Source organism: Schistocerca piceifrons, unplaced genomic scaffold, assembly GCF_021461385.2.
Source record: "Schistocerca piceifrons isolate TAMUIC-IGC-003096 unplaced genomic scaffold, iqSchPice1.1 HiC_scaffold_537, whole genome shotgun sequence".
In the NCBI taxonomy this organism is placed as follows: Eukaryota; Metazoa; Arthropoda; class Insecta; order Orthoptera; family Acrididae; genus Schistocerca; species Schistocerca piceifrons.
The window spans coordinates 209,521-230,294 of record NW_025728774.1 but is presented as its reverse complement, the minus strand read 5'-3'; the positions used below and the strand labels follow the sequence as shown (position 1 = coordinate 230,294).

The 20,774-nt window shown below is 48.6% G+C and overlaps 5 non-coding genes across 5 annotated transcripts; 3 read left to right on the top strand and 2 right to left on the bottom strand.

Moving 5' to 3' along the window:
• The first annotated feature begins 495 nt into the window (after positions 1–495).
• Positions 496–567, top strand: Trnap-ugg. Its single transcript has one exon. It is a non-coding gene; the product is annotated as a tRNA-Pro (tRNA).
• A 4,134-nt stretch (positions 568–4,701) lies between these two features.
• Positions 4,702–4,774, bottom strand: Trnav-uac. Its single transcript has one exon. It is a non-coding gene; the product is annotated as a tRNA-Val (tRNA).
• A 235-nt stretch (positions 4,775–5,009) lies between these two features.
• Positions 5,010–5,081, top strand: Trnap-cgg. The gene has a single exon. It is a non-coding gene; the product is annotated as a tRNA-Pro (tRNA).
• Positions 5,082–13,243: 8,162 nt separating this feature from the next.
• On the bottom strand, positions 13,244–13,316 carry Trnav-uac. The gene has a single exon. It is a non-coding gene; the product is annotated as a tRNA-Val (tRNA).
• A 235-nt stretch (positions 13,317–13,551) lies between these two features.
• On the top strand, positions 13,552–13,623 carry Trnap-cgg. Its single transcript has one exon. It is a non-coding gene; the product is annotated as a tRNA-Pro (tRNA).
• The last annotated feature ends 7,151 nt before the right edge of the window (positions 13,624–20,774 follow it).

Here is a 20,774-nt window from a genome sequence, read left to right as displayed (position 1 = left end):
GTTGGAAACCAGGTGATAACCACACAGTATTCTAGAGACGATGAGGTAATGAAAATTTAGAATAAGTAAAACAGTATCATAAGAAGTTGTGCGGTGGAGCAGCACATGCAATTCACGCTTCCTAGATAATCGTTACTGCATAGAATAATTCTGTTGTCTGCGGCGTCTTCAGTATCCATCTTCTGGAAATTTTGCTTGCAATATATCGTGCAATCTTTTCGTTATGAGTTGGTGCTTGGTTTCCCGATGTTCTTTTGTTTAGTGCATTCGCCTTCTCTTAACCCTGAGAAACCACATACCGAAACTGAGGCACTGCCGGCTGATCATAAGCAGTGCTCGATGAAGTTATTTCGCTTGCTGTTCGTTGCCTTTAATATTGTTCTCATCAGTGGTGAGTGCTGCCTGCAGAAAGCGTTTATCTTGCGAATTCACGTGAAAGTTTGTGTTCCCTGTGAGGTCCACTACTTGGGATTAACTTGACTGCTCCAGACAGGTGGCTCGTTGGTCTAGGGGTATGATTCCTGCTTTGGGTGCAGGAGGTCCCGGGTTCAAATCCCGGACGAGCCCTGCCATTTTGACCGTGCTGAAGAGTAGGTGGAACTCAGTCCCGGTTGCAGCTCCTCAATGAAGAGTAGACGCCTGTTATAGCACGTGGATATAACAAGAATGCGGCACCAGTAAAGTACGTAGGTGGAATTCATGATTCCTGCTTCGTGTTCCGCTTTAGACGCCGTGCAGTGTGGACGTGCCTAGTCTTCCGCTCCGCCGTAGCGTTACGTATAGTGGACTATCGTTTTTGTTACGTGTTGTGTTGCAACTTCTGAGAGTATTTCTCCGTCGTTGTTTCGTACCTTGTGTTACTTTCTGTCCTTATTTCAGTGTTTTTTGTGTAGCGGTTTCGACCGCATATTTTGAAAATGTCGTCCCAGGTTATTCCTCGTCAGGCTACAGTTAGTTTTGCTTTTGACAAGTCAACCCGCCATGTGCAACCTAGTTCTCTTGAGATTCATGATTGGTTGGTAGATACCTTTGGTGTTCATTCGGATCAGGTGCACACTGCTTATTTTGATACCGAACTGTATGTTTTCTTTGTTAAGTTTATGGACCCACTTCAGGTTGATAAAATTCTTTCTAAATATGGTCATCAAGTTCTCTTTCGGCATCGGGATGATTCTGTAAGTACCGTGCTGCTTTCCAATGCTTCCATCACGTATACCAATGTTCGTGTTTACAATCTTCCACCGGAGGTGGATAATGTCTATCTTAAGGAGGGTCTACAGAAGTATGGTGATGTAAAGAGCATTCGCCTTGAACGCTGGTCAAGCCAACATCGCCTGCAATGTTACAGTGGTATTCGTTCAGTCGAAATGCACGTTAAGCAGAATATTCCATCTCACCTGCAGATCGGTGGATATCGTGTCCATGTAACATATAGTGGTCAGGTTGGCACCTGTTTTTTGTGCAATGAAAGTGGTCACGTGCGTACCGACTGTCCGCGGAGAGTTTTTGTTTTAAAAAATTCTCTCGAACAGCGTCGCAAGTTAACGGTCGCTGACCTCGTTGCAGGTGGTTCTGCTCTTGGTGTAGCACAGTCCAGTGGTAGTAGCGTCCCGCCACAGGTTTTGCGCACCCCTGATACAGAATTTCCTCCTTTGCGTGCTAAATCTGATGTTGTTCCGTCTGTCCCTCAGGTGGGTGTGCCACTTTTGAATAATAAGAGGCGTCGCCCACACGATGGAAATAGTACGGATGAGGATCTCCCTGAGATGCCCCAGTCCGAGCGACCGGCATCCTCCGAGCCACTGTGTACTGTAGCTGCTCCCTGCCCTCCTGAGGTAGCGGTTCCGGTGGCGGCTGCTGGCGCCCCTCCGGCCTCCGACGCAGCTTCTCTCGAGTCGGGTCGTCGGTCGGGCCTGTTGGCGCCGTCTTCCGAACCGACTTCGATGTCACAACAAGTGGAGCCGCGACAACTTCCTGCTTCGCTGCCCCATACCTCTGCCAGCGGAGCTGCTCCGCTTCTTTCCAACTCTGCGGCCTCGGACCTTCCTGCTCACGTTTCGCCTCCGTGCAGTCCATGTTTGCCGGAAGCTAGTGCAGGTGTTGACCATTCCGTTTTGTCGGATGTTTCCCCCGTGACCCCGGATCCCGCATGTGGACCGGCGCGGGTGGTGTCGGATACAGAACTTGACCCTCCTACGTCACCGGCGGCTGAAGTTTCCTTGCCCGTCAGCCGACGCAAGTTACGCGATCAGCCGAACGTTAATGCTGTTCGCAAAAAACCGAAACGTAAGGGATCCGCGGAACGGGGTAGCAGTCCCCCTCCCTCGGATGCCTCCGTCACCCCTGCTATGGACTGTGACGCTGGTGCGTCGGTGTAGGTGATTTGTTTTCTCGCTTTTCTCTCTATGGTTCAAGCATACACCTTTCTTACCTTAAATGTTAACCGTATTGAGTCCGACGTTCGCATTGCCTCTTTGCGGCAGTTTATTTACGACGCCTGTGCGGACGTAGTGTTTTTGCAGGAAGTGTTGTTTTCTGATCTCTCTCTACCTGGATTTCAAACTGTTTTTAATGTCGCGCCGGAATATTCAACAGGAACTGCTCTTTTCTTTCGAGAGGGCATTCCTATTACTGACATTGAATTCCTTGACTCTGGCCGTGGGATTGGTTGTCGTCTTTTTGATCTCCGCCTCGTTGTTTTGTATGCCCCCTCTGGTTCGGGTCACACTGTGGCTCGATCGCGCTTTTATAAAGAAGAGCTTATTTATCTTTTGCGCCAGAGTCCTCGGAGTCTCCTGCTCGGAGGCGATTTTAATTGTGTTTTACGCCCTGCAGACCAGTCCCCCAATTTTAATTATTGCCGTGATTTACATGACTTAGTTCGTACGATGCATCTGCGTGATGTTTGGGAACACAAATATCCAACCCTGGTGAAATATACGTTTTTTTACCGCGTCCTCATGCAGTAGACTCGACAGATTCTATTTATCTGATTTTTTATGTGATAAAATTCTTTCTGTCGATGTTATTCCTACTAGTTTTTCTGACCATTGTGCTTTTACTGCAACTGTAAATCTTAGTCGCCAACCTGCAAAACTTTATCGTTCCCAGTGGATGTTAAATGTTTCCCACCTTGCCGACAGTGCTATGGATGATGTTATAAGTGGCGTGTGGGAGCGATGTCTTCGCTCTGTCCCGCGATACCCCTCCTTGCTGGTTTGGTGGACTGCGTTTGCCAAGCCCAAGATTCGTCAGACTTTGATTTTCTACTGTGCTGCTAAGACGCGTGATTTTAAGAACACGTATGAATATTACTACTCTGTCCTGCGTGAACTATATGACGCGGCGGGTACCTCTCCACTGCGGATCCATGATGTTCGTCGTATTAAAGCCAAGCTCTTGAGCCTTAAACGACGACAGATGGATGGTCTGCGAGTTAAGTCGAAACCTCACTCTCTTGTTGAAGGTGAACTGACATCCTTGTACCACCTGCTACGGCATCAGACTCGTCGTCGTCGCTCCTTCATCTCTTCTCTTACGGTGGATGATGGGCGACAGCTTAGTGCACAGGAGGAAATGGTTCGTGCTCTTCATCAGTATTACACTAGTCTCTATTCTGCCGATGATTCTGGTGAGTCTCTTTCGGATGATGTCTTTGGGGATCTAACTGCGACGATCGCGCCTGACGCGAACGGCGAATTTCTCCGGGAGTTCCAGGTAGATGATGTTTTCGATTTTATTGCTCGCTCTCCGTCCAGTAAATCGCCGGGTCCAGACGGCCTGCCTAAAGAATTTTATCTCCGTTTTTGGCCTCTTTTGGGTGGCATTTTTACGCAGATTTTAAATGAGATTGTCAGAGGGATGGATGTGCCTGCCGATTTTAAAGTAGGGAAAATTGTTTTAATTCCGAAGTCCTCTGGTCGTTTATCTGCTGCCAATCTTCGTCCGCTCACATTGCTGAATAATTATAACCCTCAAAAAAAAAAAAAAAAAAAAAAAAAAAAAAAAAAAAAAAAAAAAAAAAAAAAAAAAAAAAAAAAAAGGGGTATGATTCCTGCTTTGGGTGCAGGAGGTCCCGGGTTCAAATCCCGGACGAGCCCTGCCATTTTGACCGTGCTGAAGAGTAGGTGGAACTCAGTCCCGGTTGCAGCTCCTCAATGAAGAGTAGACGCCTGTTATAGCACGTGGATATAACAAGAATGCGGCACCAGTAAAGTACGTAGGTGGAATTCGATAGAAACGCAGACGGTAATTTTGCATGCAAGGGAAAACAAGGTTGTCTTTGCGGAATATGTGCACCGTGAGTGGAGATTCAGCTTAATTGTGCGACAGTCTACCCTCATCTTACTAGCGACGGCAACAACCAAGGGGTGGCATGTAAGATTGAGCGTGGCTAAGAGTTTCTCATTATTAGTTAGCATCACACTTTGACAGAGCTGTGACAAGGCGAGTAGGGTGAGCTCAGGAAAGCCAGTAGCAAGCGCACTTGAAGTAGCCCAGAAGAACCGGATTATAAATTTTGCCAGCCATAATGGAGCTAGGGGCGTTCTCAGTTACCAAATACCGGTGCAATAAGAGAGCAACAGTATTTGACAGTAAAATGACGCCCTATCCGTCTAGCATACGACATTGCTTGTCTCTGCATACGCGGACGTGAGGTCATCTCGGAAATGAAATCCGAAATATAGATTAAAATTGTTGTGTTCCCGCCCGGGATCGAACCGGGGACCTTCTGCGTGTAAAGCAGACGTGATAACCGCTACACCACGGAAACGACGGTCGCTTTCATGTACCACCCGGAGACTCGTAATAGCAACAGTTTGTCTTCTGTGTTAGCAAGGGCATCGGCTACGAGCTCCCTCCGATTCGTGAAGTTCCTATAGTAAAAGACGTCGATAAAAACAATCCAACCGCGACAGACAGGGAGAACGCTGGCTGAGCTGCAGCCCTACATGGTGAGACCATCAAAGGTGGCGTCATTCACATGCAGTGCGTTTTCGGAACGAATAGGCTCGTTGGTCTAGGGGTATGATTCCTGCTTCGGGTGCAGGAGGTCCCGGGTTCAAATCCCGGACGAGCCCTTGCGTTTTGTACAACGGTGTGGCAACAAATCGCATGGCGGCGGCTGTTTCGCGCATTTCCAGGCCTCCAAGTCAGCGCTAAAATCCGACAACCAGTTCTGAAACCGTTTCATGTTTCATTTGAGCCATGTGCACCCTGCTGATGGAACGTTTGATTTAAATGGTCACAGTAGAGATCGTAGCAAGTGTCTTGCTGAGTGCGACGAAAACGGCTTTCCGCCCGCAATCCAACCGGGGACCTTCTGCGTGTTAGGCACGGCGCCTGGGCTCGGCGGCAGCTGCTGCTCTTTCTGTCCTTACGAGATACCGTCGATTCGCGCAGTCGTTATTGCAAAAGATGTCACTAAAGGCAATCGCTTCGTTAGCGGCACGGTGCCTGGGCTCGGCGGCAGCTCTACATGGAGGCACCAGCAGCCCAGCCAGGCCGCCGCCGGCACCGGCGCGCCACAGCGCAAGGAGCCAGCGGCCGCCCTGCAATGCCCCCTGTCGTTGCATATTCCACCCGCCTTATATCCTCTCCATGTCTGACTCACTACCCTAAATGACACTGCAGTCTACGTGCTTATTACTACCGCTTTTGGAAGAACCAAGGCGCAGCATTCTAGTGTCGAACCGGTATTGCAAATTTGGATTAAGCAAAATTTTATTGTGTGGTCGAGCGACAGCGTCATCTCGCTCTTCCTACATGATCGCCTCTTGTGCGGAATAATTCCTAGCGCGCCGATGGCTTCAGAGTTGGTCTTCTCGAACTTTTGCTTTCGCACTGCATTCCGCAATCTTTTCGTTATGAGTTGTGTGCTTCGGTTTCCCGACTTTCTTGTGTTTAGTGCGTTTGGCTTCTCTTAACCCTTAGCCACCGCTTGCCGAAATTTCCACACTATCATCTGTCGATCTGCAGAGCTCGATGAAGGCATCGCGGCCGTTCCTGAGCTCGTGGAACGGCCGAATCTGTAGTTGTTTCCAGATCTCTCCCACACAACGGCCTCCCAGAAGCTTGGATTACAGAAGTACGCCACTACTCCCAGCCGGAGATTCACGTTTGAAAGCAGAATGACATGAGCTACACGCAGCTCCGATTTTTTTTTTTTTGTGTCTGACCTACTTTGAAAGACTTTTTAGTCGATTTACTTACTACTATCGCTGTTGGAAACCAGGTGATAACCACACAGTATTCTAGAGACGATGAGGTAATGAAAATTTAGAATAAGTAAAACAGTATCATAAGAAGTTGTGCGGTGGAGCAGCACATGCAATTCACGCTTCCTAGATAATCGTTACTGCATAGAATAATTCTGTTGTCTGCGGCGTCTTCAGTATCCATCTTCTGGAAATTTTGCTTGCAGTATATCGTGCAATCTTTTCGTTATGAGTTGGTGCTTGGTTTCCCGATGTTCTTTTGTTTAGTGCATTCGCCTTCTCTTAACCCTGAGAAACCACATACCGAAACTGAGGCACTGCCGGCTGATCATAAGCAGTGCTCGATGAAGTTATTTCGCTTGCTGTTCGTTGCCTTTAATATTGTTCTCATCAGTGGTGAGTGCTGCCTGCAGAAAGCGTTTATCTTGCGAATTCACGTGAAAGTTTGTGTTCCCTGTGAGGTCCACTACTTGGGATTAACTTGACTGCTCCAGACAGGTGGCTCGTTGGTCTAACAGTTCCGCTTTAGACGCCGTGCAGTGTGGACGTGCCTAGTCTTCCGCTCCGCCGTAGCGTTACGTATAGTGGACTATCGTTGTTTACGTGTTGTGTTACAACTTCTGTGAGTGTTTCTCCGTCGTTGTTTCGTACCTTGTGTTACTTTCTGTCCTTATTTCAGTGTGTTGTGTGTAGCGGTTTCGACCGCCTATTTTGAAAATGTCGTCCCAGGTTATTCCTCGTCAGGCTACAGTTAGTTTTACTTTCGACAAGTCAACCCGCAATGTGCAACCTAGTTCCCTTGAGATTCATGATTGGTTGGTAGATACCTTTGGTGTTCATTCGGATCAGGTGCACACTGCTTATTTTGATACCGAACTGTATGTTTTCTTTGTTAAGTTTATGGACCCACTTCAGGTTGATAAAATTCTTTCTAAATATGGTCATCAAGTTCTCTTTCGGCATCGGGATGATTCTGTAAGTACCGTGCTGCTTTCCAATGCTTCCATCACGTATACCAGTGTTCGTGTTTACAACCTTCCACCGGAGGTGGATAATGTCTATCTTAAGGAGGGTCTACAGAAGTATGGTGATGTAAAGAGCATTCGCCTTGAACGCTGGTCAAGCCAACATCGCCTGCAATGTTACAGTGGTATTCGTTCAGTCGAAATGCACGTTAAGCAGAATATTCCATCTCACCTGCAGATCGGTGGATATCGTGTCCATGTAACATATAGTGGTCAGGTGGGCACCTGTTTTTTGTGCAATGAAAGTGGTCACGTGCGTACCGACTGTCCGCGGAGAGTTTTTGTTTTAAAAAATTCTCTCGAACAGCGTCGCAAGTTAACGGTCGCTGACCTCGTTGCAGGTGGTTCTGCTCTTGGTGTAGCACAGTCCAGTGGTAGTAGCGCCCCTCCACAGGTTTTGCGCACCCCTGATACAGAATTTCCTCCTTTGCGTGCTAAATCTGAAGTTGTTCCGTCTGTCCCTCAGGTGGGTGTGCCACTTTTGAATAATAAGAGGCGTCGCCCACACGATGGAAATAGTACGGATGAGGATCTCCCTGAGATGCCCCAGTCCGAGCGACCGGCATCCTCCGAGCCACAGTGTACTGTAGCTGCTCCCTGCCCTCCTGAGGTAGCGGTTCCGGTGGCGGCTGCTGGCGCCCCTCCGGCCTCCGACGCAGCTTCTCACGAGTCGGGTCGTCGGTCGGGCCTGTTGGCGCCGTCTTCCGAACCGACTTCGATGTCACAACAAGTGGAGCCGCGACAACTTCCTGCTTCGCTGTCCCATACCTCTGCCAGCGGAGCTGCTCCGCTTCCTTCCAACTCTGCGGCCTCGGACCTTCCTGCTCACGTTTCGCCTCCGTGCAGTCCATGTTTGCCGGAAGCTAGTGCAGGTGTTGACCATTCCGTTTTGTCGGATGTTTCCCCCGCGACCCCGGATCCCGCATGTGGACCGGCGCGGGTGGTGTCGGATACCGAACTTGACCCTCCTACGTCACCGGCGGCTGAAGTTTCCTTGCCCGTCAGCCGACGCAAGTTACGCGTTCAGCCGAACGTTAATGCTGTTCGTAAAAAACCGAAACGTAAGGGATCCGCGGAACGGGGTAGCAGTCCCCCTCCCTCGGATGCCTCTGTCACCCCTGCTATGGACTGTGACGCTGGTGCGTCGGTGTAGGTGATTTGTTTTCTCGCTTTTCTCTCTATGGTTCAAGCATACACCTTTCTTACCTTAAATGTTAACCGTATTGAGTCCGACGTTCGCATTGCCTCTTTGCGGCAGTTTATTTACGACGCCTGTGCGGACGTAGTGTTTTTGCAGGAAGTGTTGTTTTCTGATCTCTCTCTACCTGGATTTCAAACTGTTTTTAATGTCGCGCCGGAATATTCAACAGGAACTGCTCTTTTCTTTCGAGAGGGCATTCCTATTACTGACATTGAATTCCTTGACTCTGGCCGTGGGATTGGTTGTCGTCTTTTTGATCTCCGCCTCGTTGTTTTGTATGCCCCCTCTGGTTCGGGTCACACTGTGGCTCGATCGCGCTTTTATAAAGAAGAGCTTATTTATCTTTTGCGCCAGAGTCCTCGGAGTCTCCTGCTCGGAGGCGATTTTAATTGTGTTTTACGCCCTGCAGACCAGTCCCCCAATTTTAATTATTGCCGTGATTTACATGACTTAGTTCGTACGATGCATCTGCGTGATGTTTGGGAACACAAATATCCAACCCTGGTGAAATATACGTTTTTTACCGCGTCCTCATGCAGTAGACTCGACAGATTCTATTTATCTGATTTTTTATGTGATAAAATTCTTTCTGTCGATGTTATTCCTACTAGTTTTTCTGACCATTGTGCTTTTACTGCAACTGTAAATCTTAGTCGCCAACCTGCAAAACTTTATCGTTCCCAGTGGATGTTAAATGTTTCCCACCTTGCCGACAGTGCTATGGATGATGTTATAAGTGGCGTGTGGGAGCGATGTCTTCGCTCTGTCCCGCGATACCCCTCCTTGCTGGTTTGGTGGACTGCGTTTGCCAAGCCCAAGATTCGTCAGACTTTGATTTTCTACTGTGCTGCTAGGACGCGTGATTTTAAGAACACGTATGAATATTACTACTCTGTCCTGCGTGAACTATATGACGCGGCGGGTACCTCTCCACTGCGGATCCATGATGTTCGTCGTATTAAAGCCAAGCTCTTGAGCCTTAAACGACGACAGATGGATGGTCTGCGAGTTAAGTCGAAACCTCACTCTCTTGTTGAAGGTGAACTGACATCCTTGTACCACCTGCTACGGCATCAGACTCGTCGTCGTCGCTCCTTCATCTCTTCTCTTACGGTGGATGATGGGCGACAGCTTATTGCACAGGAGGAAATGGTTCGTGCTCTTCATCAGTATTACACTAGTCTCTATTCTGCCGATGATTCTGGTGAGTCTCTTTCGGATGATGTCTTTGGGGATCTAACTGCGACGATCGCGCCGGACGCGAACGGCGAATTTCTCCGGGAGTTCCAGGTAGATGATGTTTTCGATTTTATTGCTCGCTCTCCGTCCAGTAAATCGCCGGGTCCAGACGGCCTGCCTAAAGAATTTTATCTCCGTTTTTGGCCTCTTTTGGGTGGCATTTTTACGCAGATTTTAAATGAGATTGTCAGGGGGATGGATGTGCCTGCCGATTTTAAAGTAGGGAAAATTGTTTTAATCCCGAAGTCCTCTGGTCGTTTATCTGCTGCCAATCTTCGTCCGCTCACATTGCTGAATTTTGACTATAAGACAGCTGCTAGAGCGCTCAATAGCCGGTTGTCTTCTCTGCTTCGGGGTGTGATTGGTGCACATCAATGTTGTTTTCATGATAGATCTATTCTGACACCAGTAGCCGAATATCGGGATGTTGTCTCGGTTGCGGCGGTTACAAACGTACATTGTGCCTTTGCCTTCCTTGATTTTTATAAGGCTTTTGATCACGTCAGTCATGTGTTTTTAGATCGTGTTTTAGGTACAATAGGTTTTAACGCTTCATCACGTGGTGTTCTTGGCAATTTGTATAGGGGAATAACAGCTCGGGTGTCAGTCAATGGGCAGCTGACGCCGCCCATTGCTATCCGCCGCGGAGTGCCTCAGGGTAGTCCGCTCTCTATGTCTTTATTCGTATTGTCCCTGGAACCGCTGCTTCGGACTATTGCTCTCAAGCTTCAGGGTATGTCCCTCTCTGGTGGGAAGCTCTCTGTTAAGGCATATGCGGATGATGTCGTTGTTCTCCTCCGTCAACGTGATGATATCCCGTTGTTGAAAGGGGCGGTTGATGCATACTGTCGTGTCTCTGGAGCGCGTCTCAATCAGGGTAAATGTAAGTTCCTTGATATTCGAGGATTTCGCGATGCTGACGTCCCTTGGGCCACTTTTGTCGATCGCCATACGTCCTTGGGGATTATCATTGATCGGTGTCCTCTAAAAATGGCGGCTCTCAATTGGAAATCTGTCACCGAGAAGATACAGGGGGCTCTGATGGTCCATGAGCAGCGCTCTGCTACCATTTTGCAAAAAGTCCGAATTTTAGACACCTACGTTCTATGTAAAGCTTATTATGTTGCTCAGCTGTTCCCACTTCCCATGATGGTGGCGAAAAGGTTGCGCCAATTGTCTAGCAGGTTTATATGGAAGGGCCATCTATTCAAGTTACGTTACGAGGTAATGACGAAACCGCGTCTCTCCGGAGGCTTGGGCCTCTCTGACATTACTCGCAAGGCGTCTGCTTTGTACGTCCGCCGAACGACTCTAATTGTTACGCAAGAAGTGACTTCAATTACATCCAGGCTTTTTACTGTTGTGCGTCCGGCGAGCCTTGCTCCACCTGTCGATGTCGGACGCCTAAATTTTAAGTTGAAACACATTCGGGAATTTTACATTGCGGTGAGTTACCTCGGTGACGTCTTCTTGCGGCGACCGGTGCCAACGACCAAGGGCTTGATTGCCCGCTGGGAGGGGCTGGCCGGTCCCAATCCAATAGAACTGGCGTCTCCATCTGTGTCCTGGAGGAACGTCTGGAAGAACGTTAGTCTGCCGATCCACTCTATGGCCGTGGCGTCCACGTGGTATAGGGTAATAAATAATTTGGTTCCCACCAATGTACGACTGCACCGTATTGGTCTTTCTGACACGGACACCTGTACTCGGTGTGGTCTCCTGGATACCCTTGAACATCGATTCACCTGCTGTGGGCACCTTGCTAATTGGCGTTGGCTCAGGAAACAACTTGCTTTTGTCACTAGGTCTGCTGAAGCCGCTTATACTATTGACATCATCGTCCGGCCCGATTCTTCCTTTTTTCCGCGGACGAAGCTCCATACCGTCATGTGGTTGATTGGCCATTTCGTACATTTTGTCAACAGTTGTCATGAAGAGGATGGACACCTAGCGTTTCGGCAGTACATGCTTACTGCTTACTGGCAGCGCTTGCGATTGCCAGGCCTCCGAGATGATTTTGCCAATATGCTTAGCCTGACATTTGAAAGAGAGGGTGTTGGCTAAGGTCACCTGTGTGAGCCATTTTCTTTTATACTGTTTCTGGATTTGCCGCCTTTATATATGTTTCTTCTCTACACCAGGACTGAAGTTTTCGTGTTTTAATCTTTATTTCAGTCAGCAGTCTACATTATATAGTCATGTTTTAGGATTTTAATTTCAGTACTGAAAAAAAAAAAAAAAAAAAAAGGGGTATGATTCCTGCTTTGGGTGCAGGAGGTCCCGGGTTCAAATCCCGGACGAGCCCTGCCATTTTGACCGTGCTGAAGAGTAGGTGGAACTCAGCCCCGGTTGCAGCTCCTCAATGAAGAGTAGTAAAAAAAAAAAAAAAAAGAAAAAAAAAAGGGGTATGATTCCTGCTTTGGGTGCAGGAGGTCCCGGGTTCAAATCCCGGCCGAGCCCTGCCATTTTGACCGTGCTGAAGAGTAGGTGGAACTCAGTCCCGGTTGCAGCTCCTCAATGAAGAGTAGACGCCTGTTATAGCACGTGGATATAACAAGAATGCGGCACCAGTAAAGTACGTAGGTGGAATTCGATAGAAACGCAGACGGTAATTTTGCATGCAACGGAAAACAAGGTTGTCTTTGCGGAATATGTGCACCGTGAGTGGAGATTCAGCTTAATTGTGCGACAGTCTACCCTCATCTTACTAGCGACGGCAACAACCAAGGGGTGGCATGTAAGATTGAGCGTGGCTAAGAGTTTCTCATTATTAGTTAGCATCACACTTTGACAGAGCTGTGACAAGGCGAGTAGGGTGAGCTCAGGAAAGCCAGTAGCAAGCGCACTTGAAGTAGCCCAGAAGAACCGGATTAAAAAAAAAAAAAAAAAAAAAAAAAAAAAGGGGTATGATTCCTGCTTTGGGTGCAGGAGGTCCCGGGTTCAAATCCCGGACGAGCCTTGCCATTTTGACCGTGCTGAAGAGTAGGTGGAACTCAGTCCCGGTTGCAGCTCCTCAATGAAGAGTAGACGCCTGTTATAGCACGTGGATATAACAAGAATGCGGCACCAGTAAAGTACGTAGGTGGAATTCGATAGAAACGCAGACGGTAATTTTGCATGCAAGGGAAAACAAGGTTGTCTTTGCGGAATATGTGCACCGTGAGTGGAGATTCAGCTTAATTGTGCGACAGTCTACCCTCATCTTACTAGCGACGGCAACAACCAAGGGGTGGCATGTAAGATTGAGCGTGGCTAAGAGTTTCTCATTATTAGTTAGCATCACACTTTGACAGAGCTGTGACAAGGCGAGTAGGGTGAGCTCAGGAAAGCCAGTAGCAAGCGCACTTGAAGTAGCCCAGAAGAACCGGATTATAAATTTTGCCAGCCATAATGGAGCTAGGGGCGTTCTCAGTTACCAAATACCGGTGCAATAAGAGAGCAACAGTATTTGACAGTAAAATGACGCCCTATCCGTCTAGCATACGACATTGCTTGTCTCTGCATACGCGGACGTGAGGTCATCTCGGAAATGAAATCCGAAATATAGATTAAAATTGTTGTGTTCCCGCCCGGGATCGAACCGGGGACCTTCTGCGTGTAAAGCAGACGTGATAACCGCTACACCACGGAAACGACGGTCGCTTTCATGTACCACCCGGAGACTCGTAATAGCAACAGTTTGTCTTCTGTGTTAGCAAGGGCATCGGCTACGAGCTCCCTCCGATTCGTGAAGTTCCTATAGTAAAAGACGTCGATAAAAACAATCCAACCGCGACAGACAGGGAGAACGCTGGCTGAGCTGCAGCCCTACATGGTGAGACCATCAAAGGTGGCGTCATTCACATGCAGTGCGTTTTCGGAACGAATAGGCTCGTTGGTCTAGGGGTATGATTCCTGCTTCGGGTGCAGGAGGTCCCGGGTTCAAATCCCGGACGAGCCCTTGCGTTTTGTACAACGGTGTGGCAACAAATCGCATGGCGGCGGCTGTTTCGCGCATTTCCAGGCCTCCAAGTCAGCGCTAAAATCCGACAACCAGTTCTGAAACCGTTTCATGTTTCATTTGAGCCATGTGCACCCTGCTGATGGAACGTTTGATTTAAATGGTCACAGTAGAGATCGTAGCAAGTGTCTTGCTGAGTGCGACGAAAACGGCTTTCCGCCCGCAATCCAACCGGGGACCTTCTGCGTGTTAGGCACGGCGCCTGGGCTCGGCGGCAGCTGCTGCTCTTTCTGTCCTTACGAGATACCGTCGATTCGCGCAGTCGTTATTGCAAAAGATGTCACTAAAGGCAATCGCTTCGTTAGCGGCACGGTGCCTGGGCTCGGCGGCAGCTCTACATGGAGGCACCAGCAGCCCAGCCAGGCCGCCGCCGGCACCGGCGCGCCACAGCGCAAGGAGCCGGCGGCCGCCCTGCAATGCCCCCTGTCGTTGCATATTCCACCCGCCTTATATCCTCTCCATGTCTGACTCACTACCCTAAATGACACTGCAGTCTACGTGCTTATTACTACCGCTTTTGGAAGAACCAAGGCGCAGCATTCTAGTGTCGAACCGGTATTGCAAATTTGGATTAAGCAAAATTTTATTGTGTGGTCGAGCGACAGCGTCATCTCGCTCTTCCTACATGATCGCCTCTTGTGCGGAATAATTCCTAGCGCGCCGATGGCTTCAGAGTTGGTCTTCTCGAACTTTTGCTTTCGCACTGCATTCCGCAATCTTTTCGTTATGAGTTGTGTGCTTCGGTTTCCCGACTTTCTTGTGTTTAGTGCGTTTGGCTTCTCTTAACCCTTAGCCACCGCTTGCCGAAATTTCCACACTATCATCTGTCGATCTGCAGAGCTCGATGAAGGCATCGCGGCCGTTCCTGAGCTCGTGGAACGGCCGAATCTGTAGTTGTTTCCAGATCTCTCCCACACAACGGCCTCCCAGAAGCTTGGATTACAGAAGTACGCCACTACTCCCAGCCGGAGATTCACGTTTGAAAGCAGAATGACATGAGCTACACGCAGCTCCGATTTTTTTTTTTTTGTGTCTGACCTACTTTGAAAGACTTTTTAGTCGATTTACTTACTACTATCGCTGTTGGAAACCAGGTGATAACCACACAGTATTCTAGAGACGATGAGGTAATGAAAATTTAGAATAAGTAAAACAGTATCATAAGAAGTTGTGCGGTGGAGCAGCACATGCAATTCACGCTTCCTAGATAATCGTTACTGCATAGAATAATTCTGTTGTCTGCGGCGTCTTCAGTATCCATCTTCTGGAAATTTTGCTTGCAGTATATCGTGCAATCTTTTCGTTATGAGTTGGTGCTTGGTTTCCCGATGTTCTTTTGTTTAGTGCATTCGCCTTCTCTTAACCCTGAGAAACCACATACCGAAACTGAGGCACTGCCGGCTGATCATAAGCAGTGCTCGATGAAGTTATTTCGCTTGCTGTTCGTTGCCTTTAATATTGTTCTCATCAGTGGTGAGTGCTGCCTGCAGAAAGCGTTTATCTTGCGAATTCACGTGAAAGTTTGTGTTCCCTGTGAGGTCCACTACTTGGGATTAACTTGACTGCTCCAGACAGGTGGCTCGTTGGTCTAACAGTTCCGCTTTAGACGCCGTGCAGTGTGGACGTGCCTAGTCTTCCGCTCCGCCGTAGCGTTACGTATAGTGGACTATCGTTGTTTACGTGTTGTGTTACAACTTCTGTGAGTGTTTCTCCGTCGTTGTTTCGTACCTTGTGTTACTTTCTGTCCTTATTTCAGTGTGTTGTGTGTAGCGGTTTCGACCGCCTATTTTGAAAATGTCGTCCCAGGTTATTCCTCGTCAGGCTACAGTTAGTTTTACTTTCGACAAGTCAACCCGCAATGTGCAACCTAGTTCCCTTGAGATTCATGATTGGTTGGTAGATACCTTTGGTGTTCATTCGGATCAGGTGCACACTGCTTATTTTGATACCGAACTGTATGTTTTCTTTGTTAAGTTTATGGACCCACTTCAGGTTGATAAAATTCTTTCTAAATATGGTCATCAAGTTCTCTTTCGGCATCGGGATGATTCTGTAAGTACCGTGCTGCTTTCCAATGCTTCCATCACGTATACCAGTGTTCGTGTTTACAACCTTCCACCGGAGGTGGATAATGTCTATCTTAAGGAGGGTCTACAGAAGTATGGTGATGTAAAGAGCATTCGCCTTGAACGCTGGTCAAGCCAACATCGCCTGCAATGTTACAGTGGTATTCGTTCAGTCGAAATGCACGTTAAGCAGAATATTCCATCTCACCTGCAGATCGGTGGATATCGTGTCCATGTAACATATAGTGGTCAGGTGGGCACCTGTTTTTTGTGCAATGAAAGTGGTCACGTGCGTACCGACTGTCCGCGGAGAGTTTTTGTTTTAAAAAATTCTCTCGAACAGCGTCGCAAGTTAACGGTCGCTGACCTCGTTGCAGGTGGTTCTGCTCTTGGTGTAGCACAGTCCAGTGGTAGTAGCGCCCCTCCACAGGTTTTGCGCACCCCTGATACAGAATTTCCTCCTTTGCGTGCTAAATCTGAAGTTGTTCCGTCTGTCCCTCAGGTGGGTGTGCCACTTTTGAATAATAAGAGGCGTCGCCCACACGATGGAAATAGTACGGATGAGGATCTCCCTGAGATGCCCCAGTCCGAGCGACCGGCATCCTCCGAGCCACAGTGTACTGTAGCTGCTCCCTGCCCTCCTGAGGTAGCGGTTCCGGTGGCGGCTGCTGGCGCCCCTCCGGCCTCCGACGCAGCTTCTCACGAGTCGGGTCGTCGGTCGGGCCTGTTGGCGCCGTCTTCCGAACCGACTTCGATGTCACAACAAGTGGAGCCGCGACAACTTCCTGCTTCGCTGTCCCATACCTCTGCCAGCGGAGCTGCTCCGCTTCCTTCCAACTCTGCGGCCTCGGACCTTCCTGCTCACGTTTCGCCTCCGTGCAGTCCATGTTTGCCGGAAGCTAGTGCAGGTGTTGACCATTCCGTTTTGTCGGATGTTTCCCCCGCGACCCCGGATCCCGCATGTGGACCGGCGCGGGTGGTGTCGGATACCGAACTTGACCCTCCTACGTCACCGGCGGCTGAAGTTTCCTTGCCCGTCAGCCGACGCAAGTTACGCGTTCAGCCGAACGTTAATGCTGTTCGTAAAAAACCGAAACGTAAGGGATCCGCGGAACGGGGTAGCAGTCCCCCTCCCTCGGATGCCTCTGTCACCCCTGCTATGGACTGTGACGCTGGTGCGTCGGTGTAGGTGATTTGTTTTCTCGCTTTTCTCTCTATGGTTCAAGCATACACCTTTCTTACCTTAAATGTTAACCGTATTGAGTCCGACGTTCGCATTGCCTCTTTGCGGCAGTTTATTTACGACGCCTGTGCGGACGTAGTGTTTTTGCAGGAAGTGTTGTTTTCTGATCTCTCTCTACCTGGATTTCAAACTGTTTTTAATGTCGCGCCGGAATATTCAACAGGAACTGCTCTTTTCTTTCGAGAGGGCATTCCTATTACTGACATTGAATTCCTTGACTCTGGCCGTGGGATTGGTTGTCGTCTTTTTGATCTCCGCCTCGTTGTTTTGTATGCCCCCTCTGGTTCGGGTCACACTGTGGCTCGATCGCGCTTTTATAAAGAAGAGCTTATTTATCTTTTGCGCCAGAGTCCTCGGAGTCTCCTGCTCGGAGGCGATTTTAATTGTGTTTTACGCCCTGCAGACCAGTCCCCCAATTTTAATTATTGCCGTGATTTACATGACTTAGTTCGTACGATGCATCTGCGTGATGTTTGGGAACACAAATATCCAACCCTGGTGAAATATACGTTTTTTACCGCGTCCTCATGCAGTAGACTCGACAGATTCTATTTATCTGATTTTTTATGTGATAAAATTCTTTCTGTCGATGTTATTCCTACTAGTTTTTCTGACCATTGTGCTTTTACTGCAACTGTAAATCTTAGTCGCCAACCTGCAAAACTTTATCGTTCCCAGTGGATGTTAAATGTTTCCCACCTTGCCGACAGTGCTATGGATGATGTTATAAGTGGCGTGTGGGAGCGATGTCTTCGCTCTGTCCCGCGATACCCCTCCTTGCTGGTTTGGTGGACTGCGTTTGCCAAGCCCAAGATTCGTCAGACTTTGATTTTCTACTGTGCTGCTAGGACGCGTGATTTTAAGAACACGTATGAATATTACTACTCTGTCCTGCGTGAACTATATGACGCGGCGGGTACCTCTCCACTGCGGATCCATGATGTTCGTCGTATTAAAGCCAAGCTCTTGAGCCTTAAACGACGACAGATGGATGGTCTGCGAGTTAAGTCGAAACCTCACTCTCTTGTTGAAGGTGAACTGACATCCTTGTACCACCTGCTACGGCATCAGACTCGTCGTCGTCGCTCCTTCATCTCTTCTCTTACGGTGGATGATGGGCGACAGCTTATTGCACAGGAGGAAATGGTTCGTGCTCTTCATCAGTATTACACTAGTCTCTATTCTGCCGATGATTCTGGTGAGTCTCTTTCGGATGATGTCTTTGGGGATCTAACTGCGACGATCGCGCCGGACGCGAACGGCGAATTTCTCCGGGAGTTCCAGGTAGATGATGTTTTCGATTTTATTGCTCGCTCTCCGTCCAGTAAATCGCCGGGTCCAGACGGCCTGCCTAAAGAATTTTATCTCCGTTTTTGGCCTCTTTTGGGTGGCATTTTTACGCAGATTTTAAATGAGATTGTCAGGGGGATGGATGTGCCTGCCGATTTTAAAGTAGGGAAAATTGTTTTAATCCCGAAGTCCTCTGGTCGTTTATCTGCTGCCAATCTTCGTCCGCTCACATTGCTGAATTTTGACTATAAGACAGCTGCTAGAGCGCTCAATAGCCGGTTGTCTTCTCTGCTTCGGGGTGTGATTGGTGCACATCAATGTTGTTTTCATGATAGATCTATTCTGACACCAGTAGCCGAATATCGGGATGTTGTCTCGGTTGCGGCGGTTACAAACGTACATTGTGCCTTTGCCTTCCTTGATTTTTATAAGGCTTTTGATCACGTCAGTCATGTGTTTTTAGATCGTGTTTTAGGTACAATAGGTTTTAACGCTTCATCACGTGGTGTTCTTGGCAATTTGTATAGGGGAATAACAGCTCGGGTGTCAGTCAATGGGCAGCTGACGCCGCCCATTGCTATCCGCCGCGGAGTGCCTCAGGGTAGTCCGCTCTCTATGTCTTTATTCGTATTGTCCCTGGAACCGCTGCTTCGGACTATTGCTCTCAAGCTTCAGGGTATGTCCCTCTCTGGTGGGAAGCTCTCTGTTAAGGCATATGCGGATGATGTCGTTGTTCTCCTCCGTCAACGTGATGATATCCCGTTGTTGAAAGGGGCGGTTGATGCATACTGTCGTGTCTCTGGAGCGCGTCTCAATCAGGGTAAATGTAAGTTCCTTGATATTCGAGGATTTCGCGATGCTGACGTCCCTTGGGCCACTTTTGTCGATCGCCATACGTCCTTGGGGATTATCATTGATCGGTGTCCTCTAAAAATGGCGGCTCTCAATTGGAAATCTGTCACCGAGAAGATACAGGGGGCTCTGATGGTCCATGAGCAGCGCTCTGCTACCATTTTGCAAAAAGTCCGAATTTTAGACACCTACGTTCTATGTAAAGCTTATTATGTTGCTCAGCTGTTCCCACTTCCCATGATGGTGGCGAAAAGGTTGCGCCAATTGTCTAGCAGGTTTATATGGAAGGGCCATCTATTCAAGTTACGTTACGAGGTAATGACGAAACCGCGTCTCTCCGGAGGCTTGGGCCTCTCTGACATTACTCGCAAGGCGTCTGCTTTGTACGTCCGCCGAACGACTCTAATTGTTACGCAAGAAGTGACTTCAATTACATCCAGGCTTTTTACTGTTGTGCGTCCGGCGAGCCTTGCTCCACCTGTCGATGTCGGACGCCTAAATTTTAAGTTGAAACACATTCGGGAATTTTACATTGCGGTGAGTTACCTCGGTGACGTCTTCTTGCGGCGACCGGTGCCAACGACCAAGGGCTTGATTGCCCGCTGGGAGGGGCTGGCCGGTCCCAATCCAATAGAACTGGCGTCTCCATCTGTGTCCTGGAGGAACGTCTGGAAGAACGTTAGTCTGCCGATCCACTCTATGGCCGTGGCGTCCACGTGGTATAGGGTAATAAATAATTTGGTTCCCACCAATGTACGACTGCACCGTATTGGTCTTTCTGACACGGACACCTGTACTCGGTGTGGTCTCCTGGATACCCTTGAACATCGATTCACCTGCTGTGGGCACCTTGCTAATTGGCGTTGGCTCAGGAAACAACTTGCTTTTGTCACTAGGTCTGCTGAAGCCGCTTATACTATTGACATCATCGTCCGGCCCGATTCTTCCTTTTTTCCGCGGACGAAGCTCCATACCGTCATGTGGTTGATTGGCCATTTCGTACATTTTGTCAACAGTTGTCATGAAGAGGATGGACACCTAGCGTTTCGGCAGTACATGCTTACTGCTTACTGGCAGCGCTTGCGATTGCCAGGCCTCCGAGATGATTTTGCCAATATGCTTAGCCTGACATTTGAAAGAGAGGGTGTTGGCTAAGGTCACCTGTGTGAGCCATTTTCTTTTATACTGTTTCTGGATTTGCCGCCTTTATATATGTTTCTTCTCTACACCAGGACTGAAGTTTTCGTGTTTTAATCTTTATTTCAGTCAGCAGTCTACATTATATAGTCATGTTTTAGGATTTTAATTTCAGTACTGAAAAAAAAAAAAAAAAAAAAAGGGGTATGATTCCTGCTTTGGGTGCAGGAGGTCCCGGGTTCAAATCCCGGACGAGCCCTGCCATTTTGACCGTGCTGAAGAGTAGGTGGAACTCAGCCCCGGTTGCAGCTCCTCAATGAAGAGTAGTAAAAAAAAAAAAAAAAAAAGAAAAAAAAAAGGGGTATGATTCCTGCTTTGGGTGCAGGAGGTCCCGGGTTCAAATCCCGGCCGAGCCCTGCCATTTTGACCGTGCTGAAGAGTAGGTGGAACTCAGTCCCGGTTGCAGCTCCTCAATGAAGAGTAGACGCCTGTTATAGCACGTG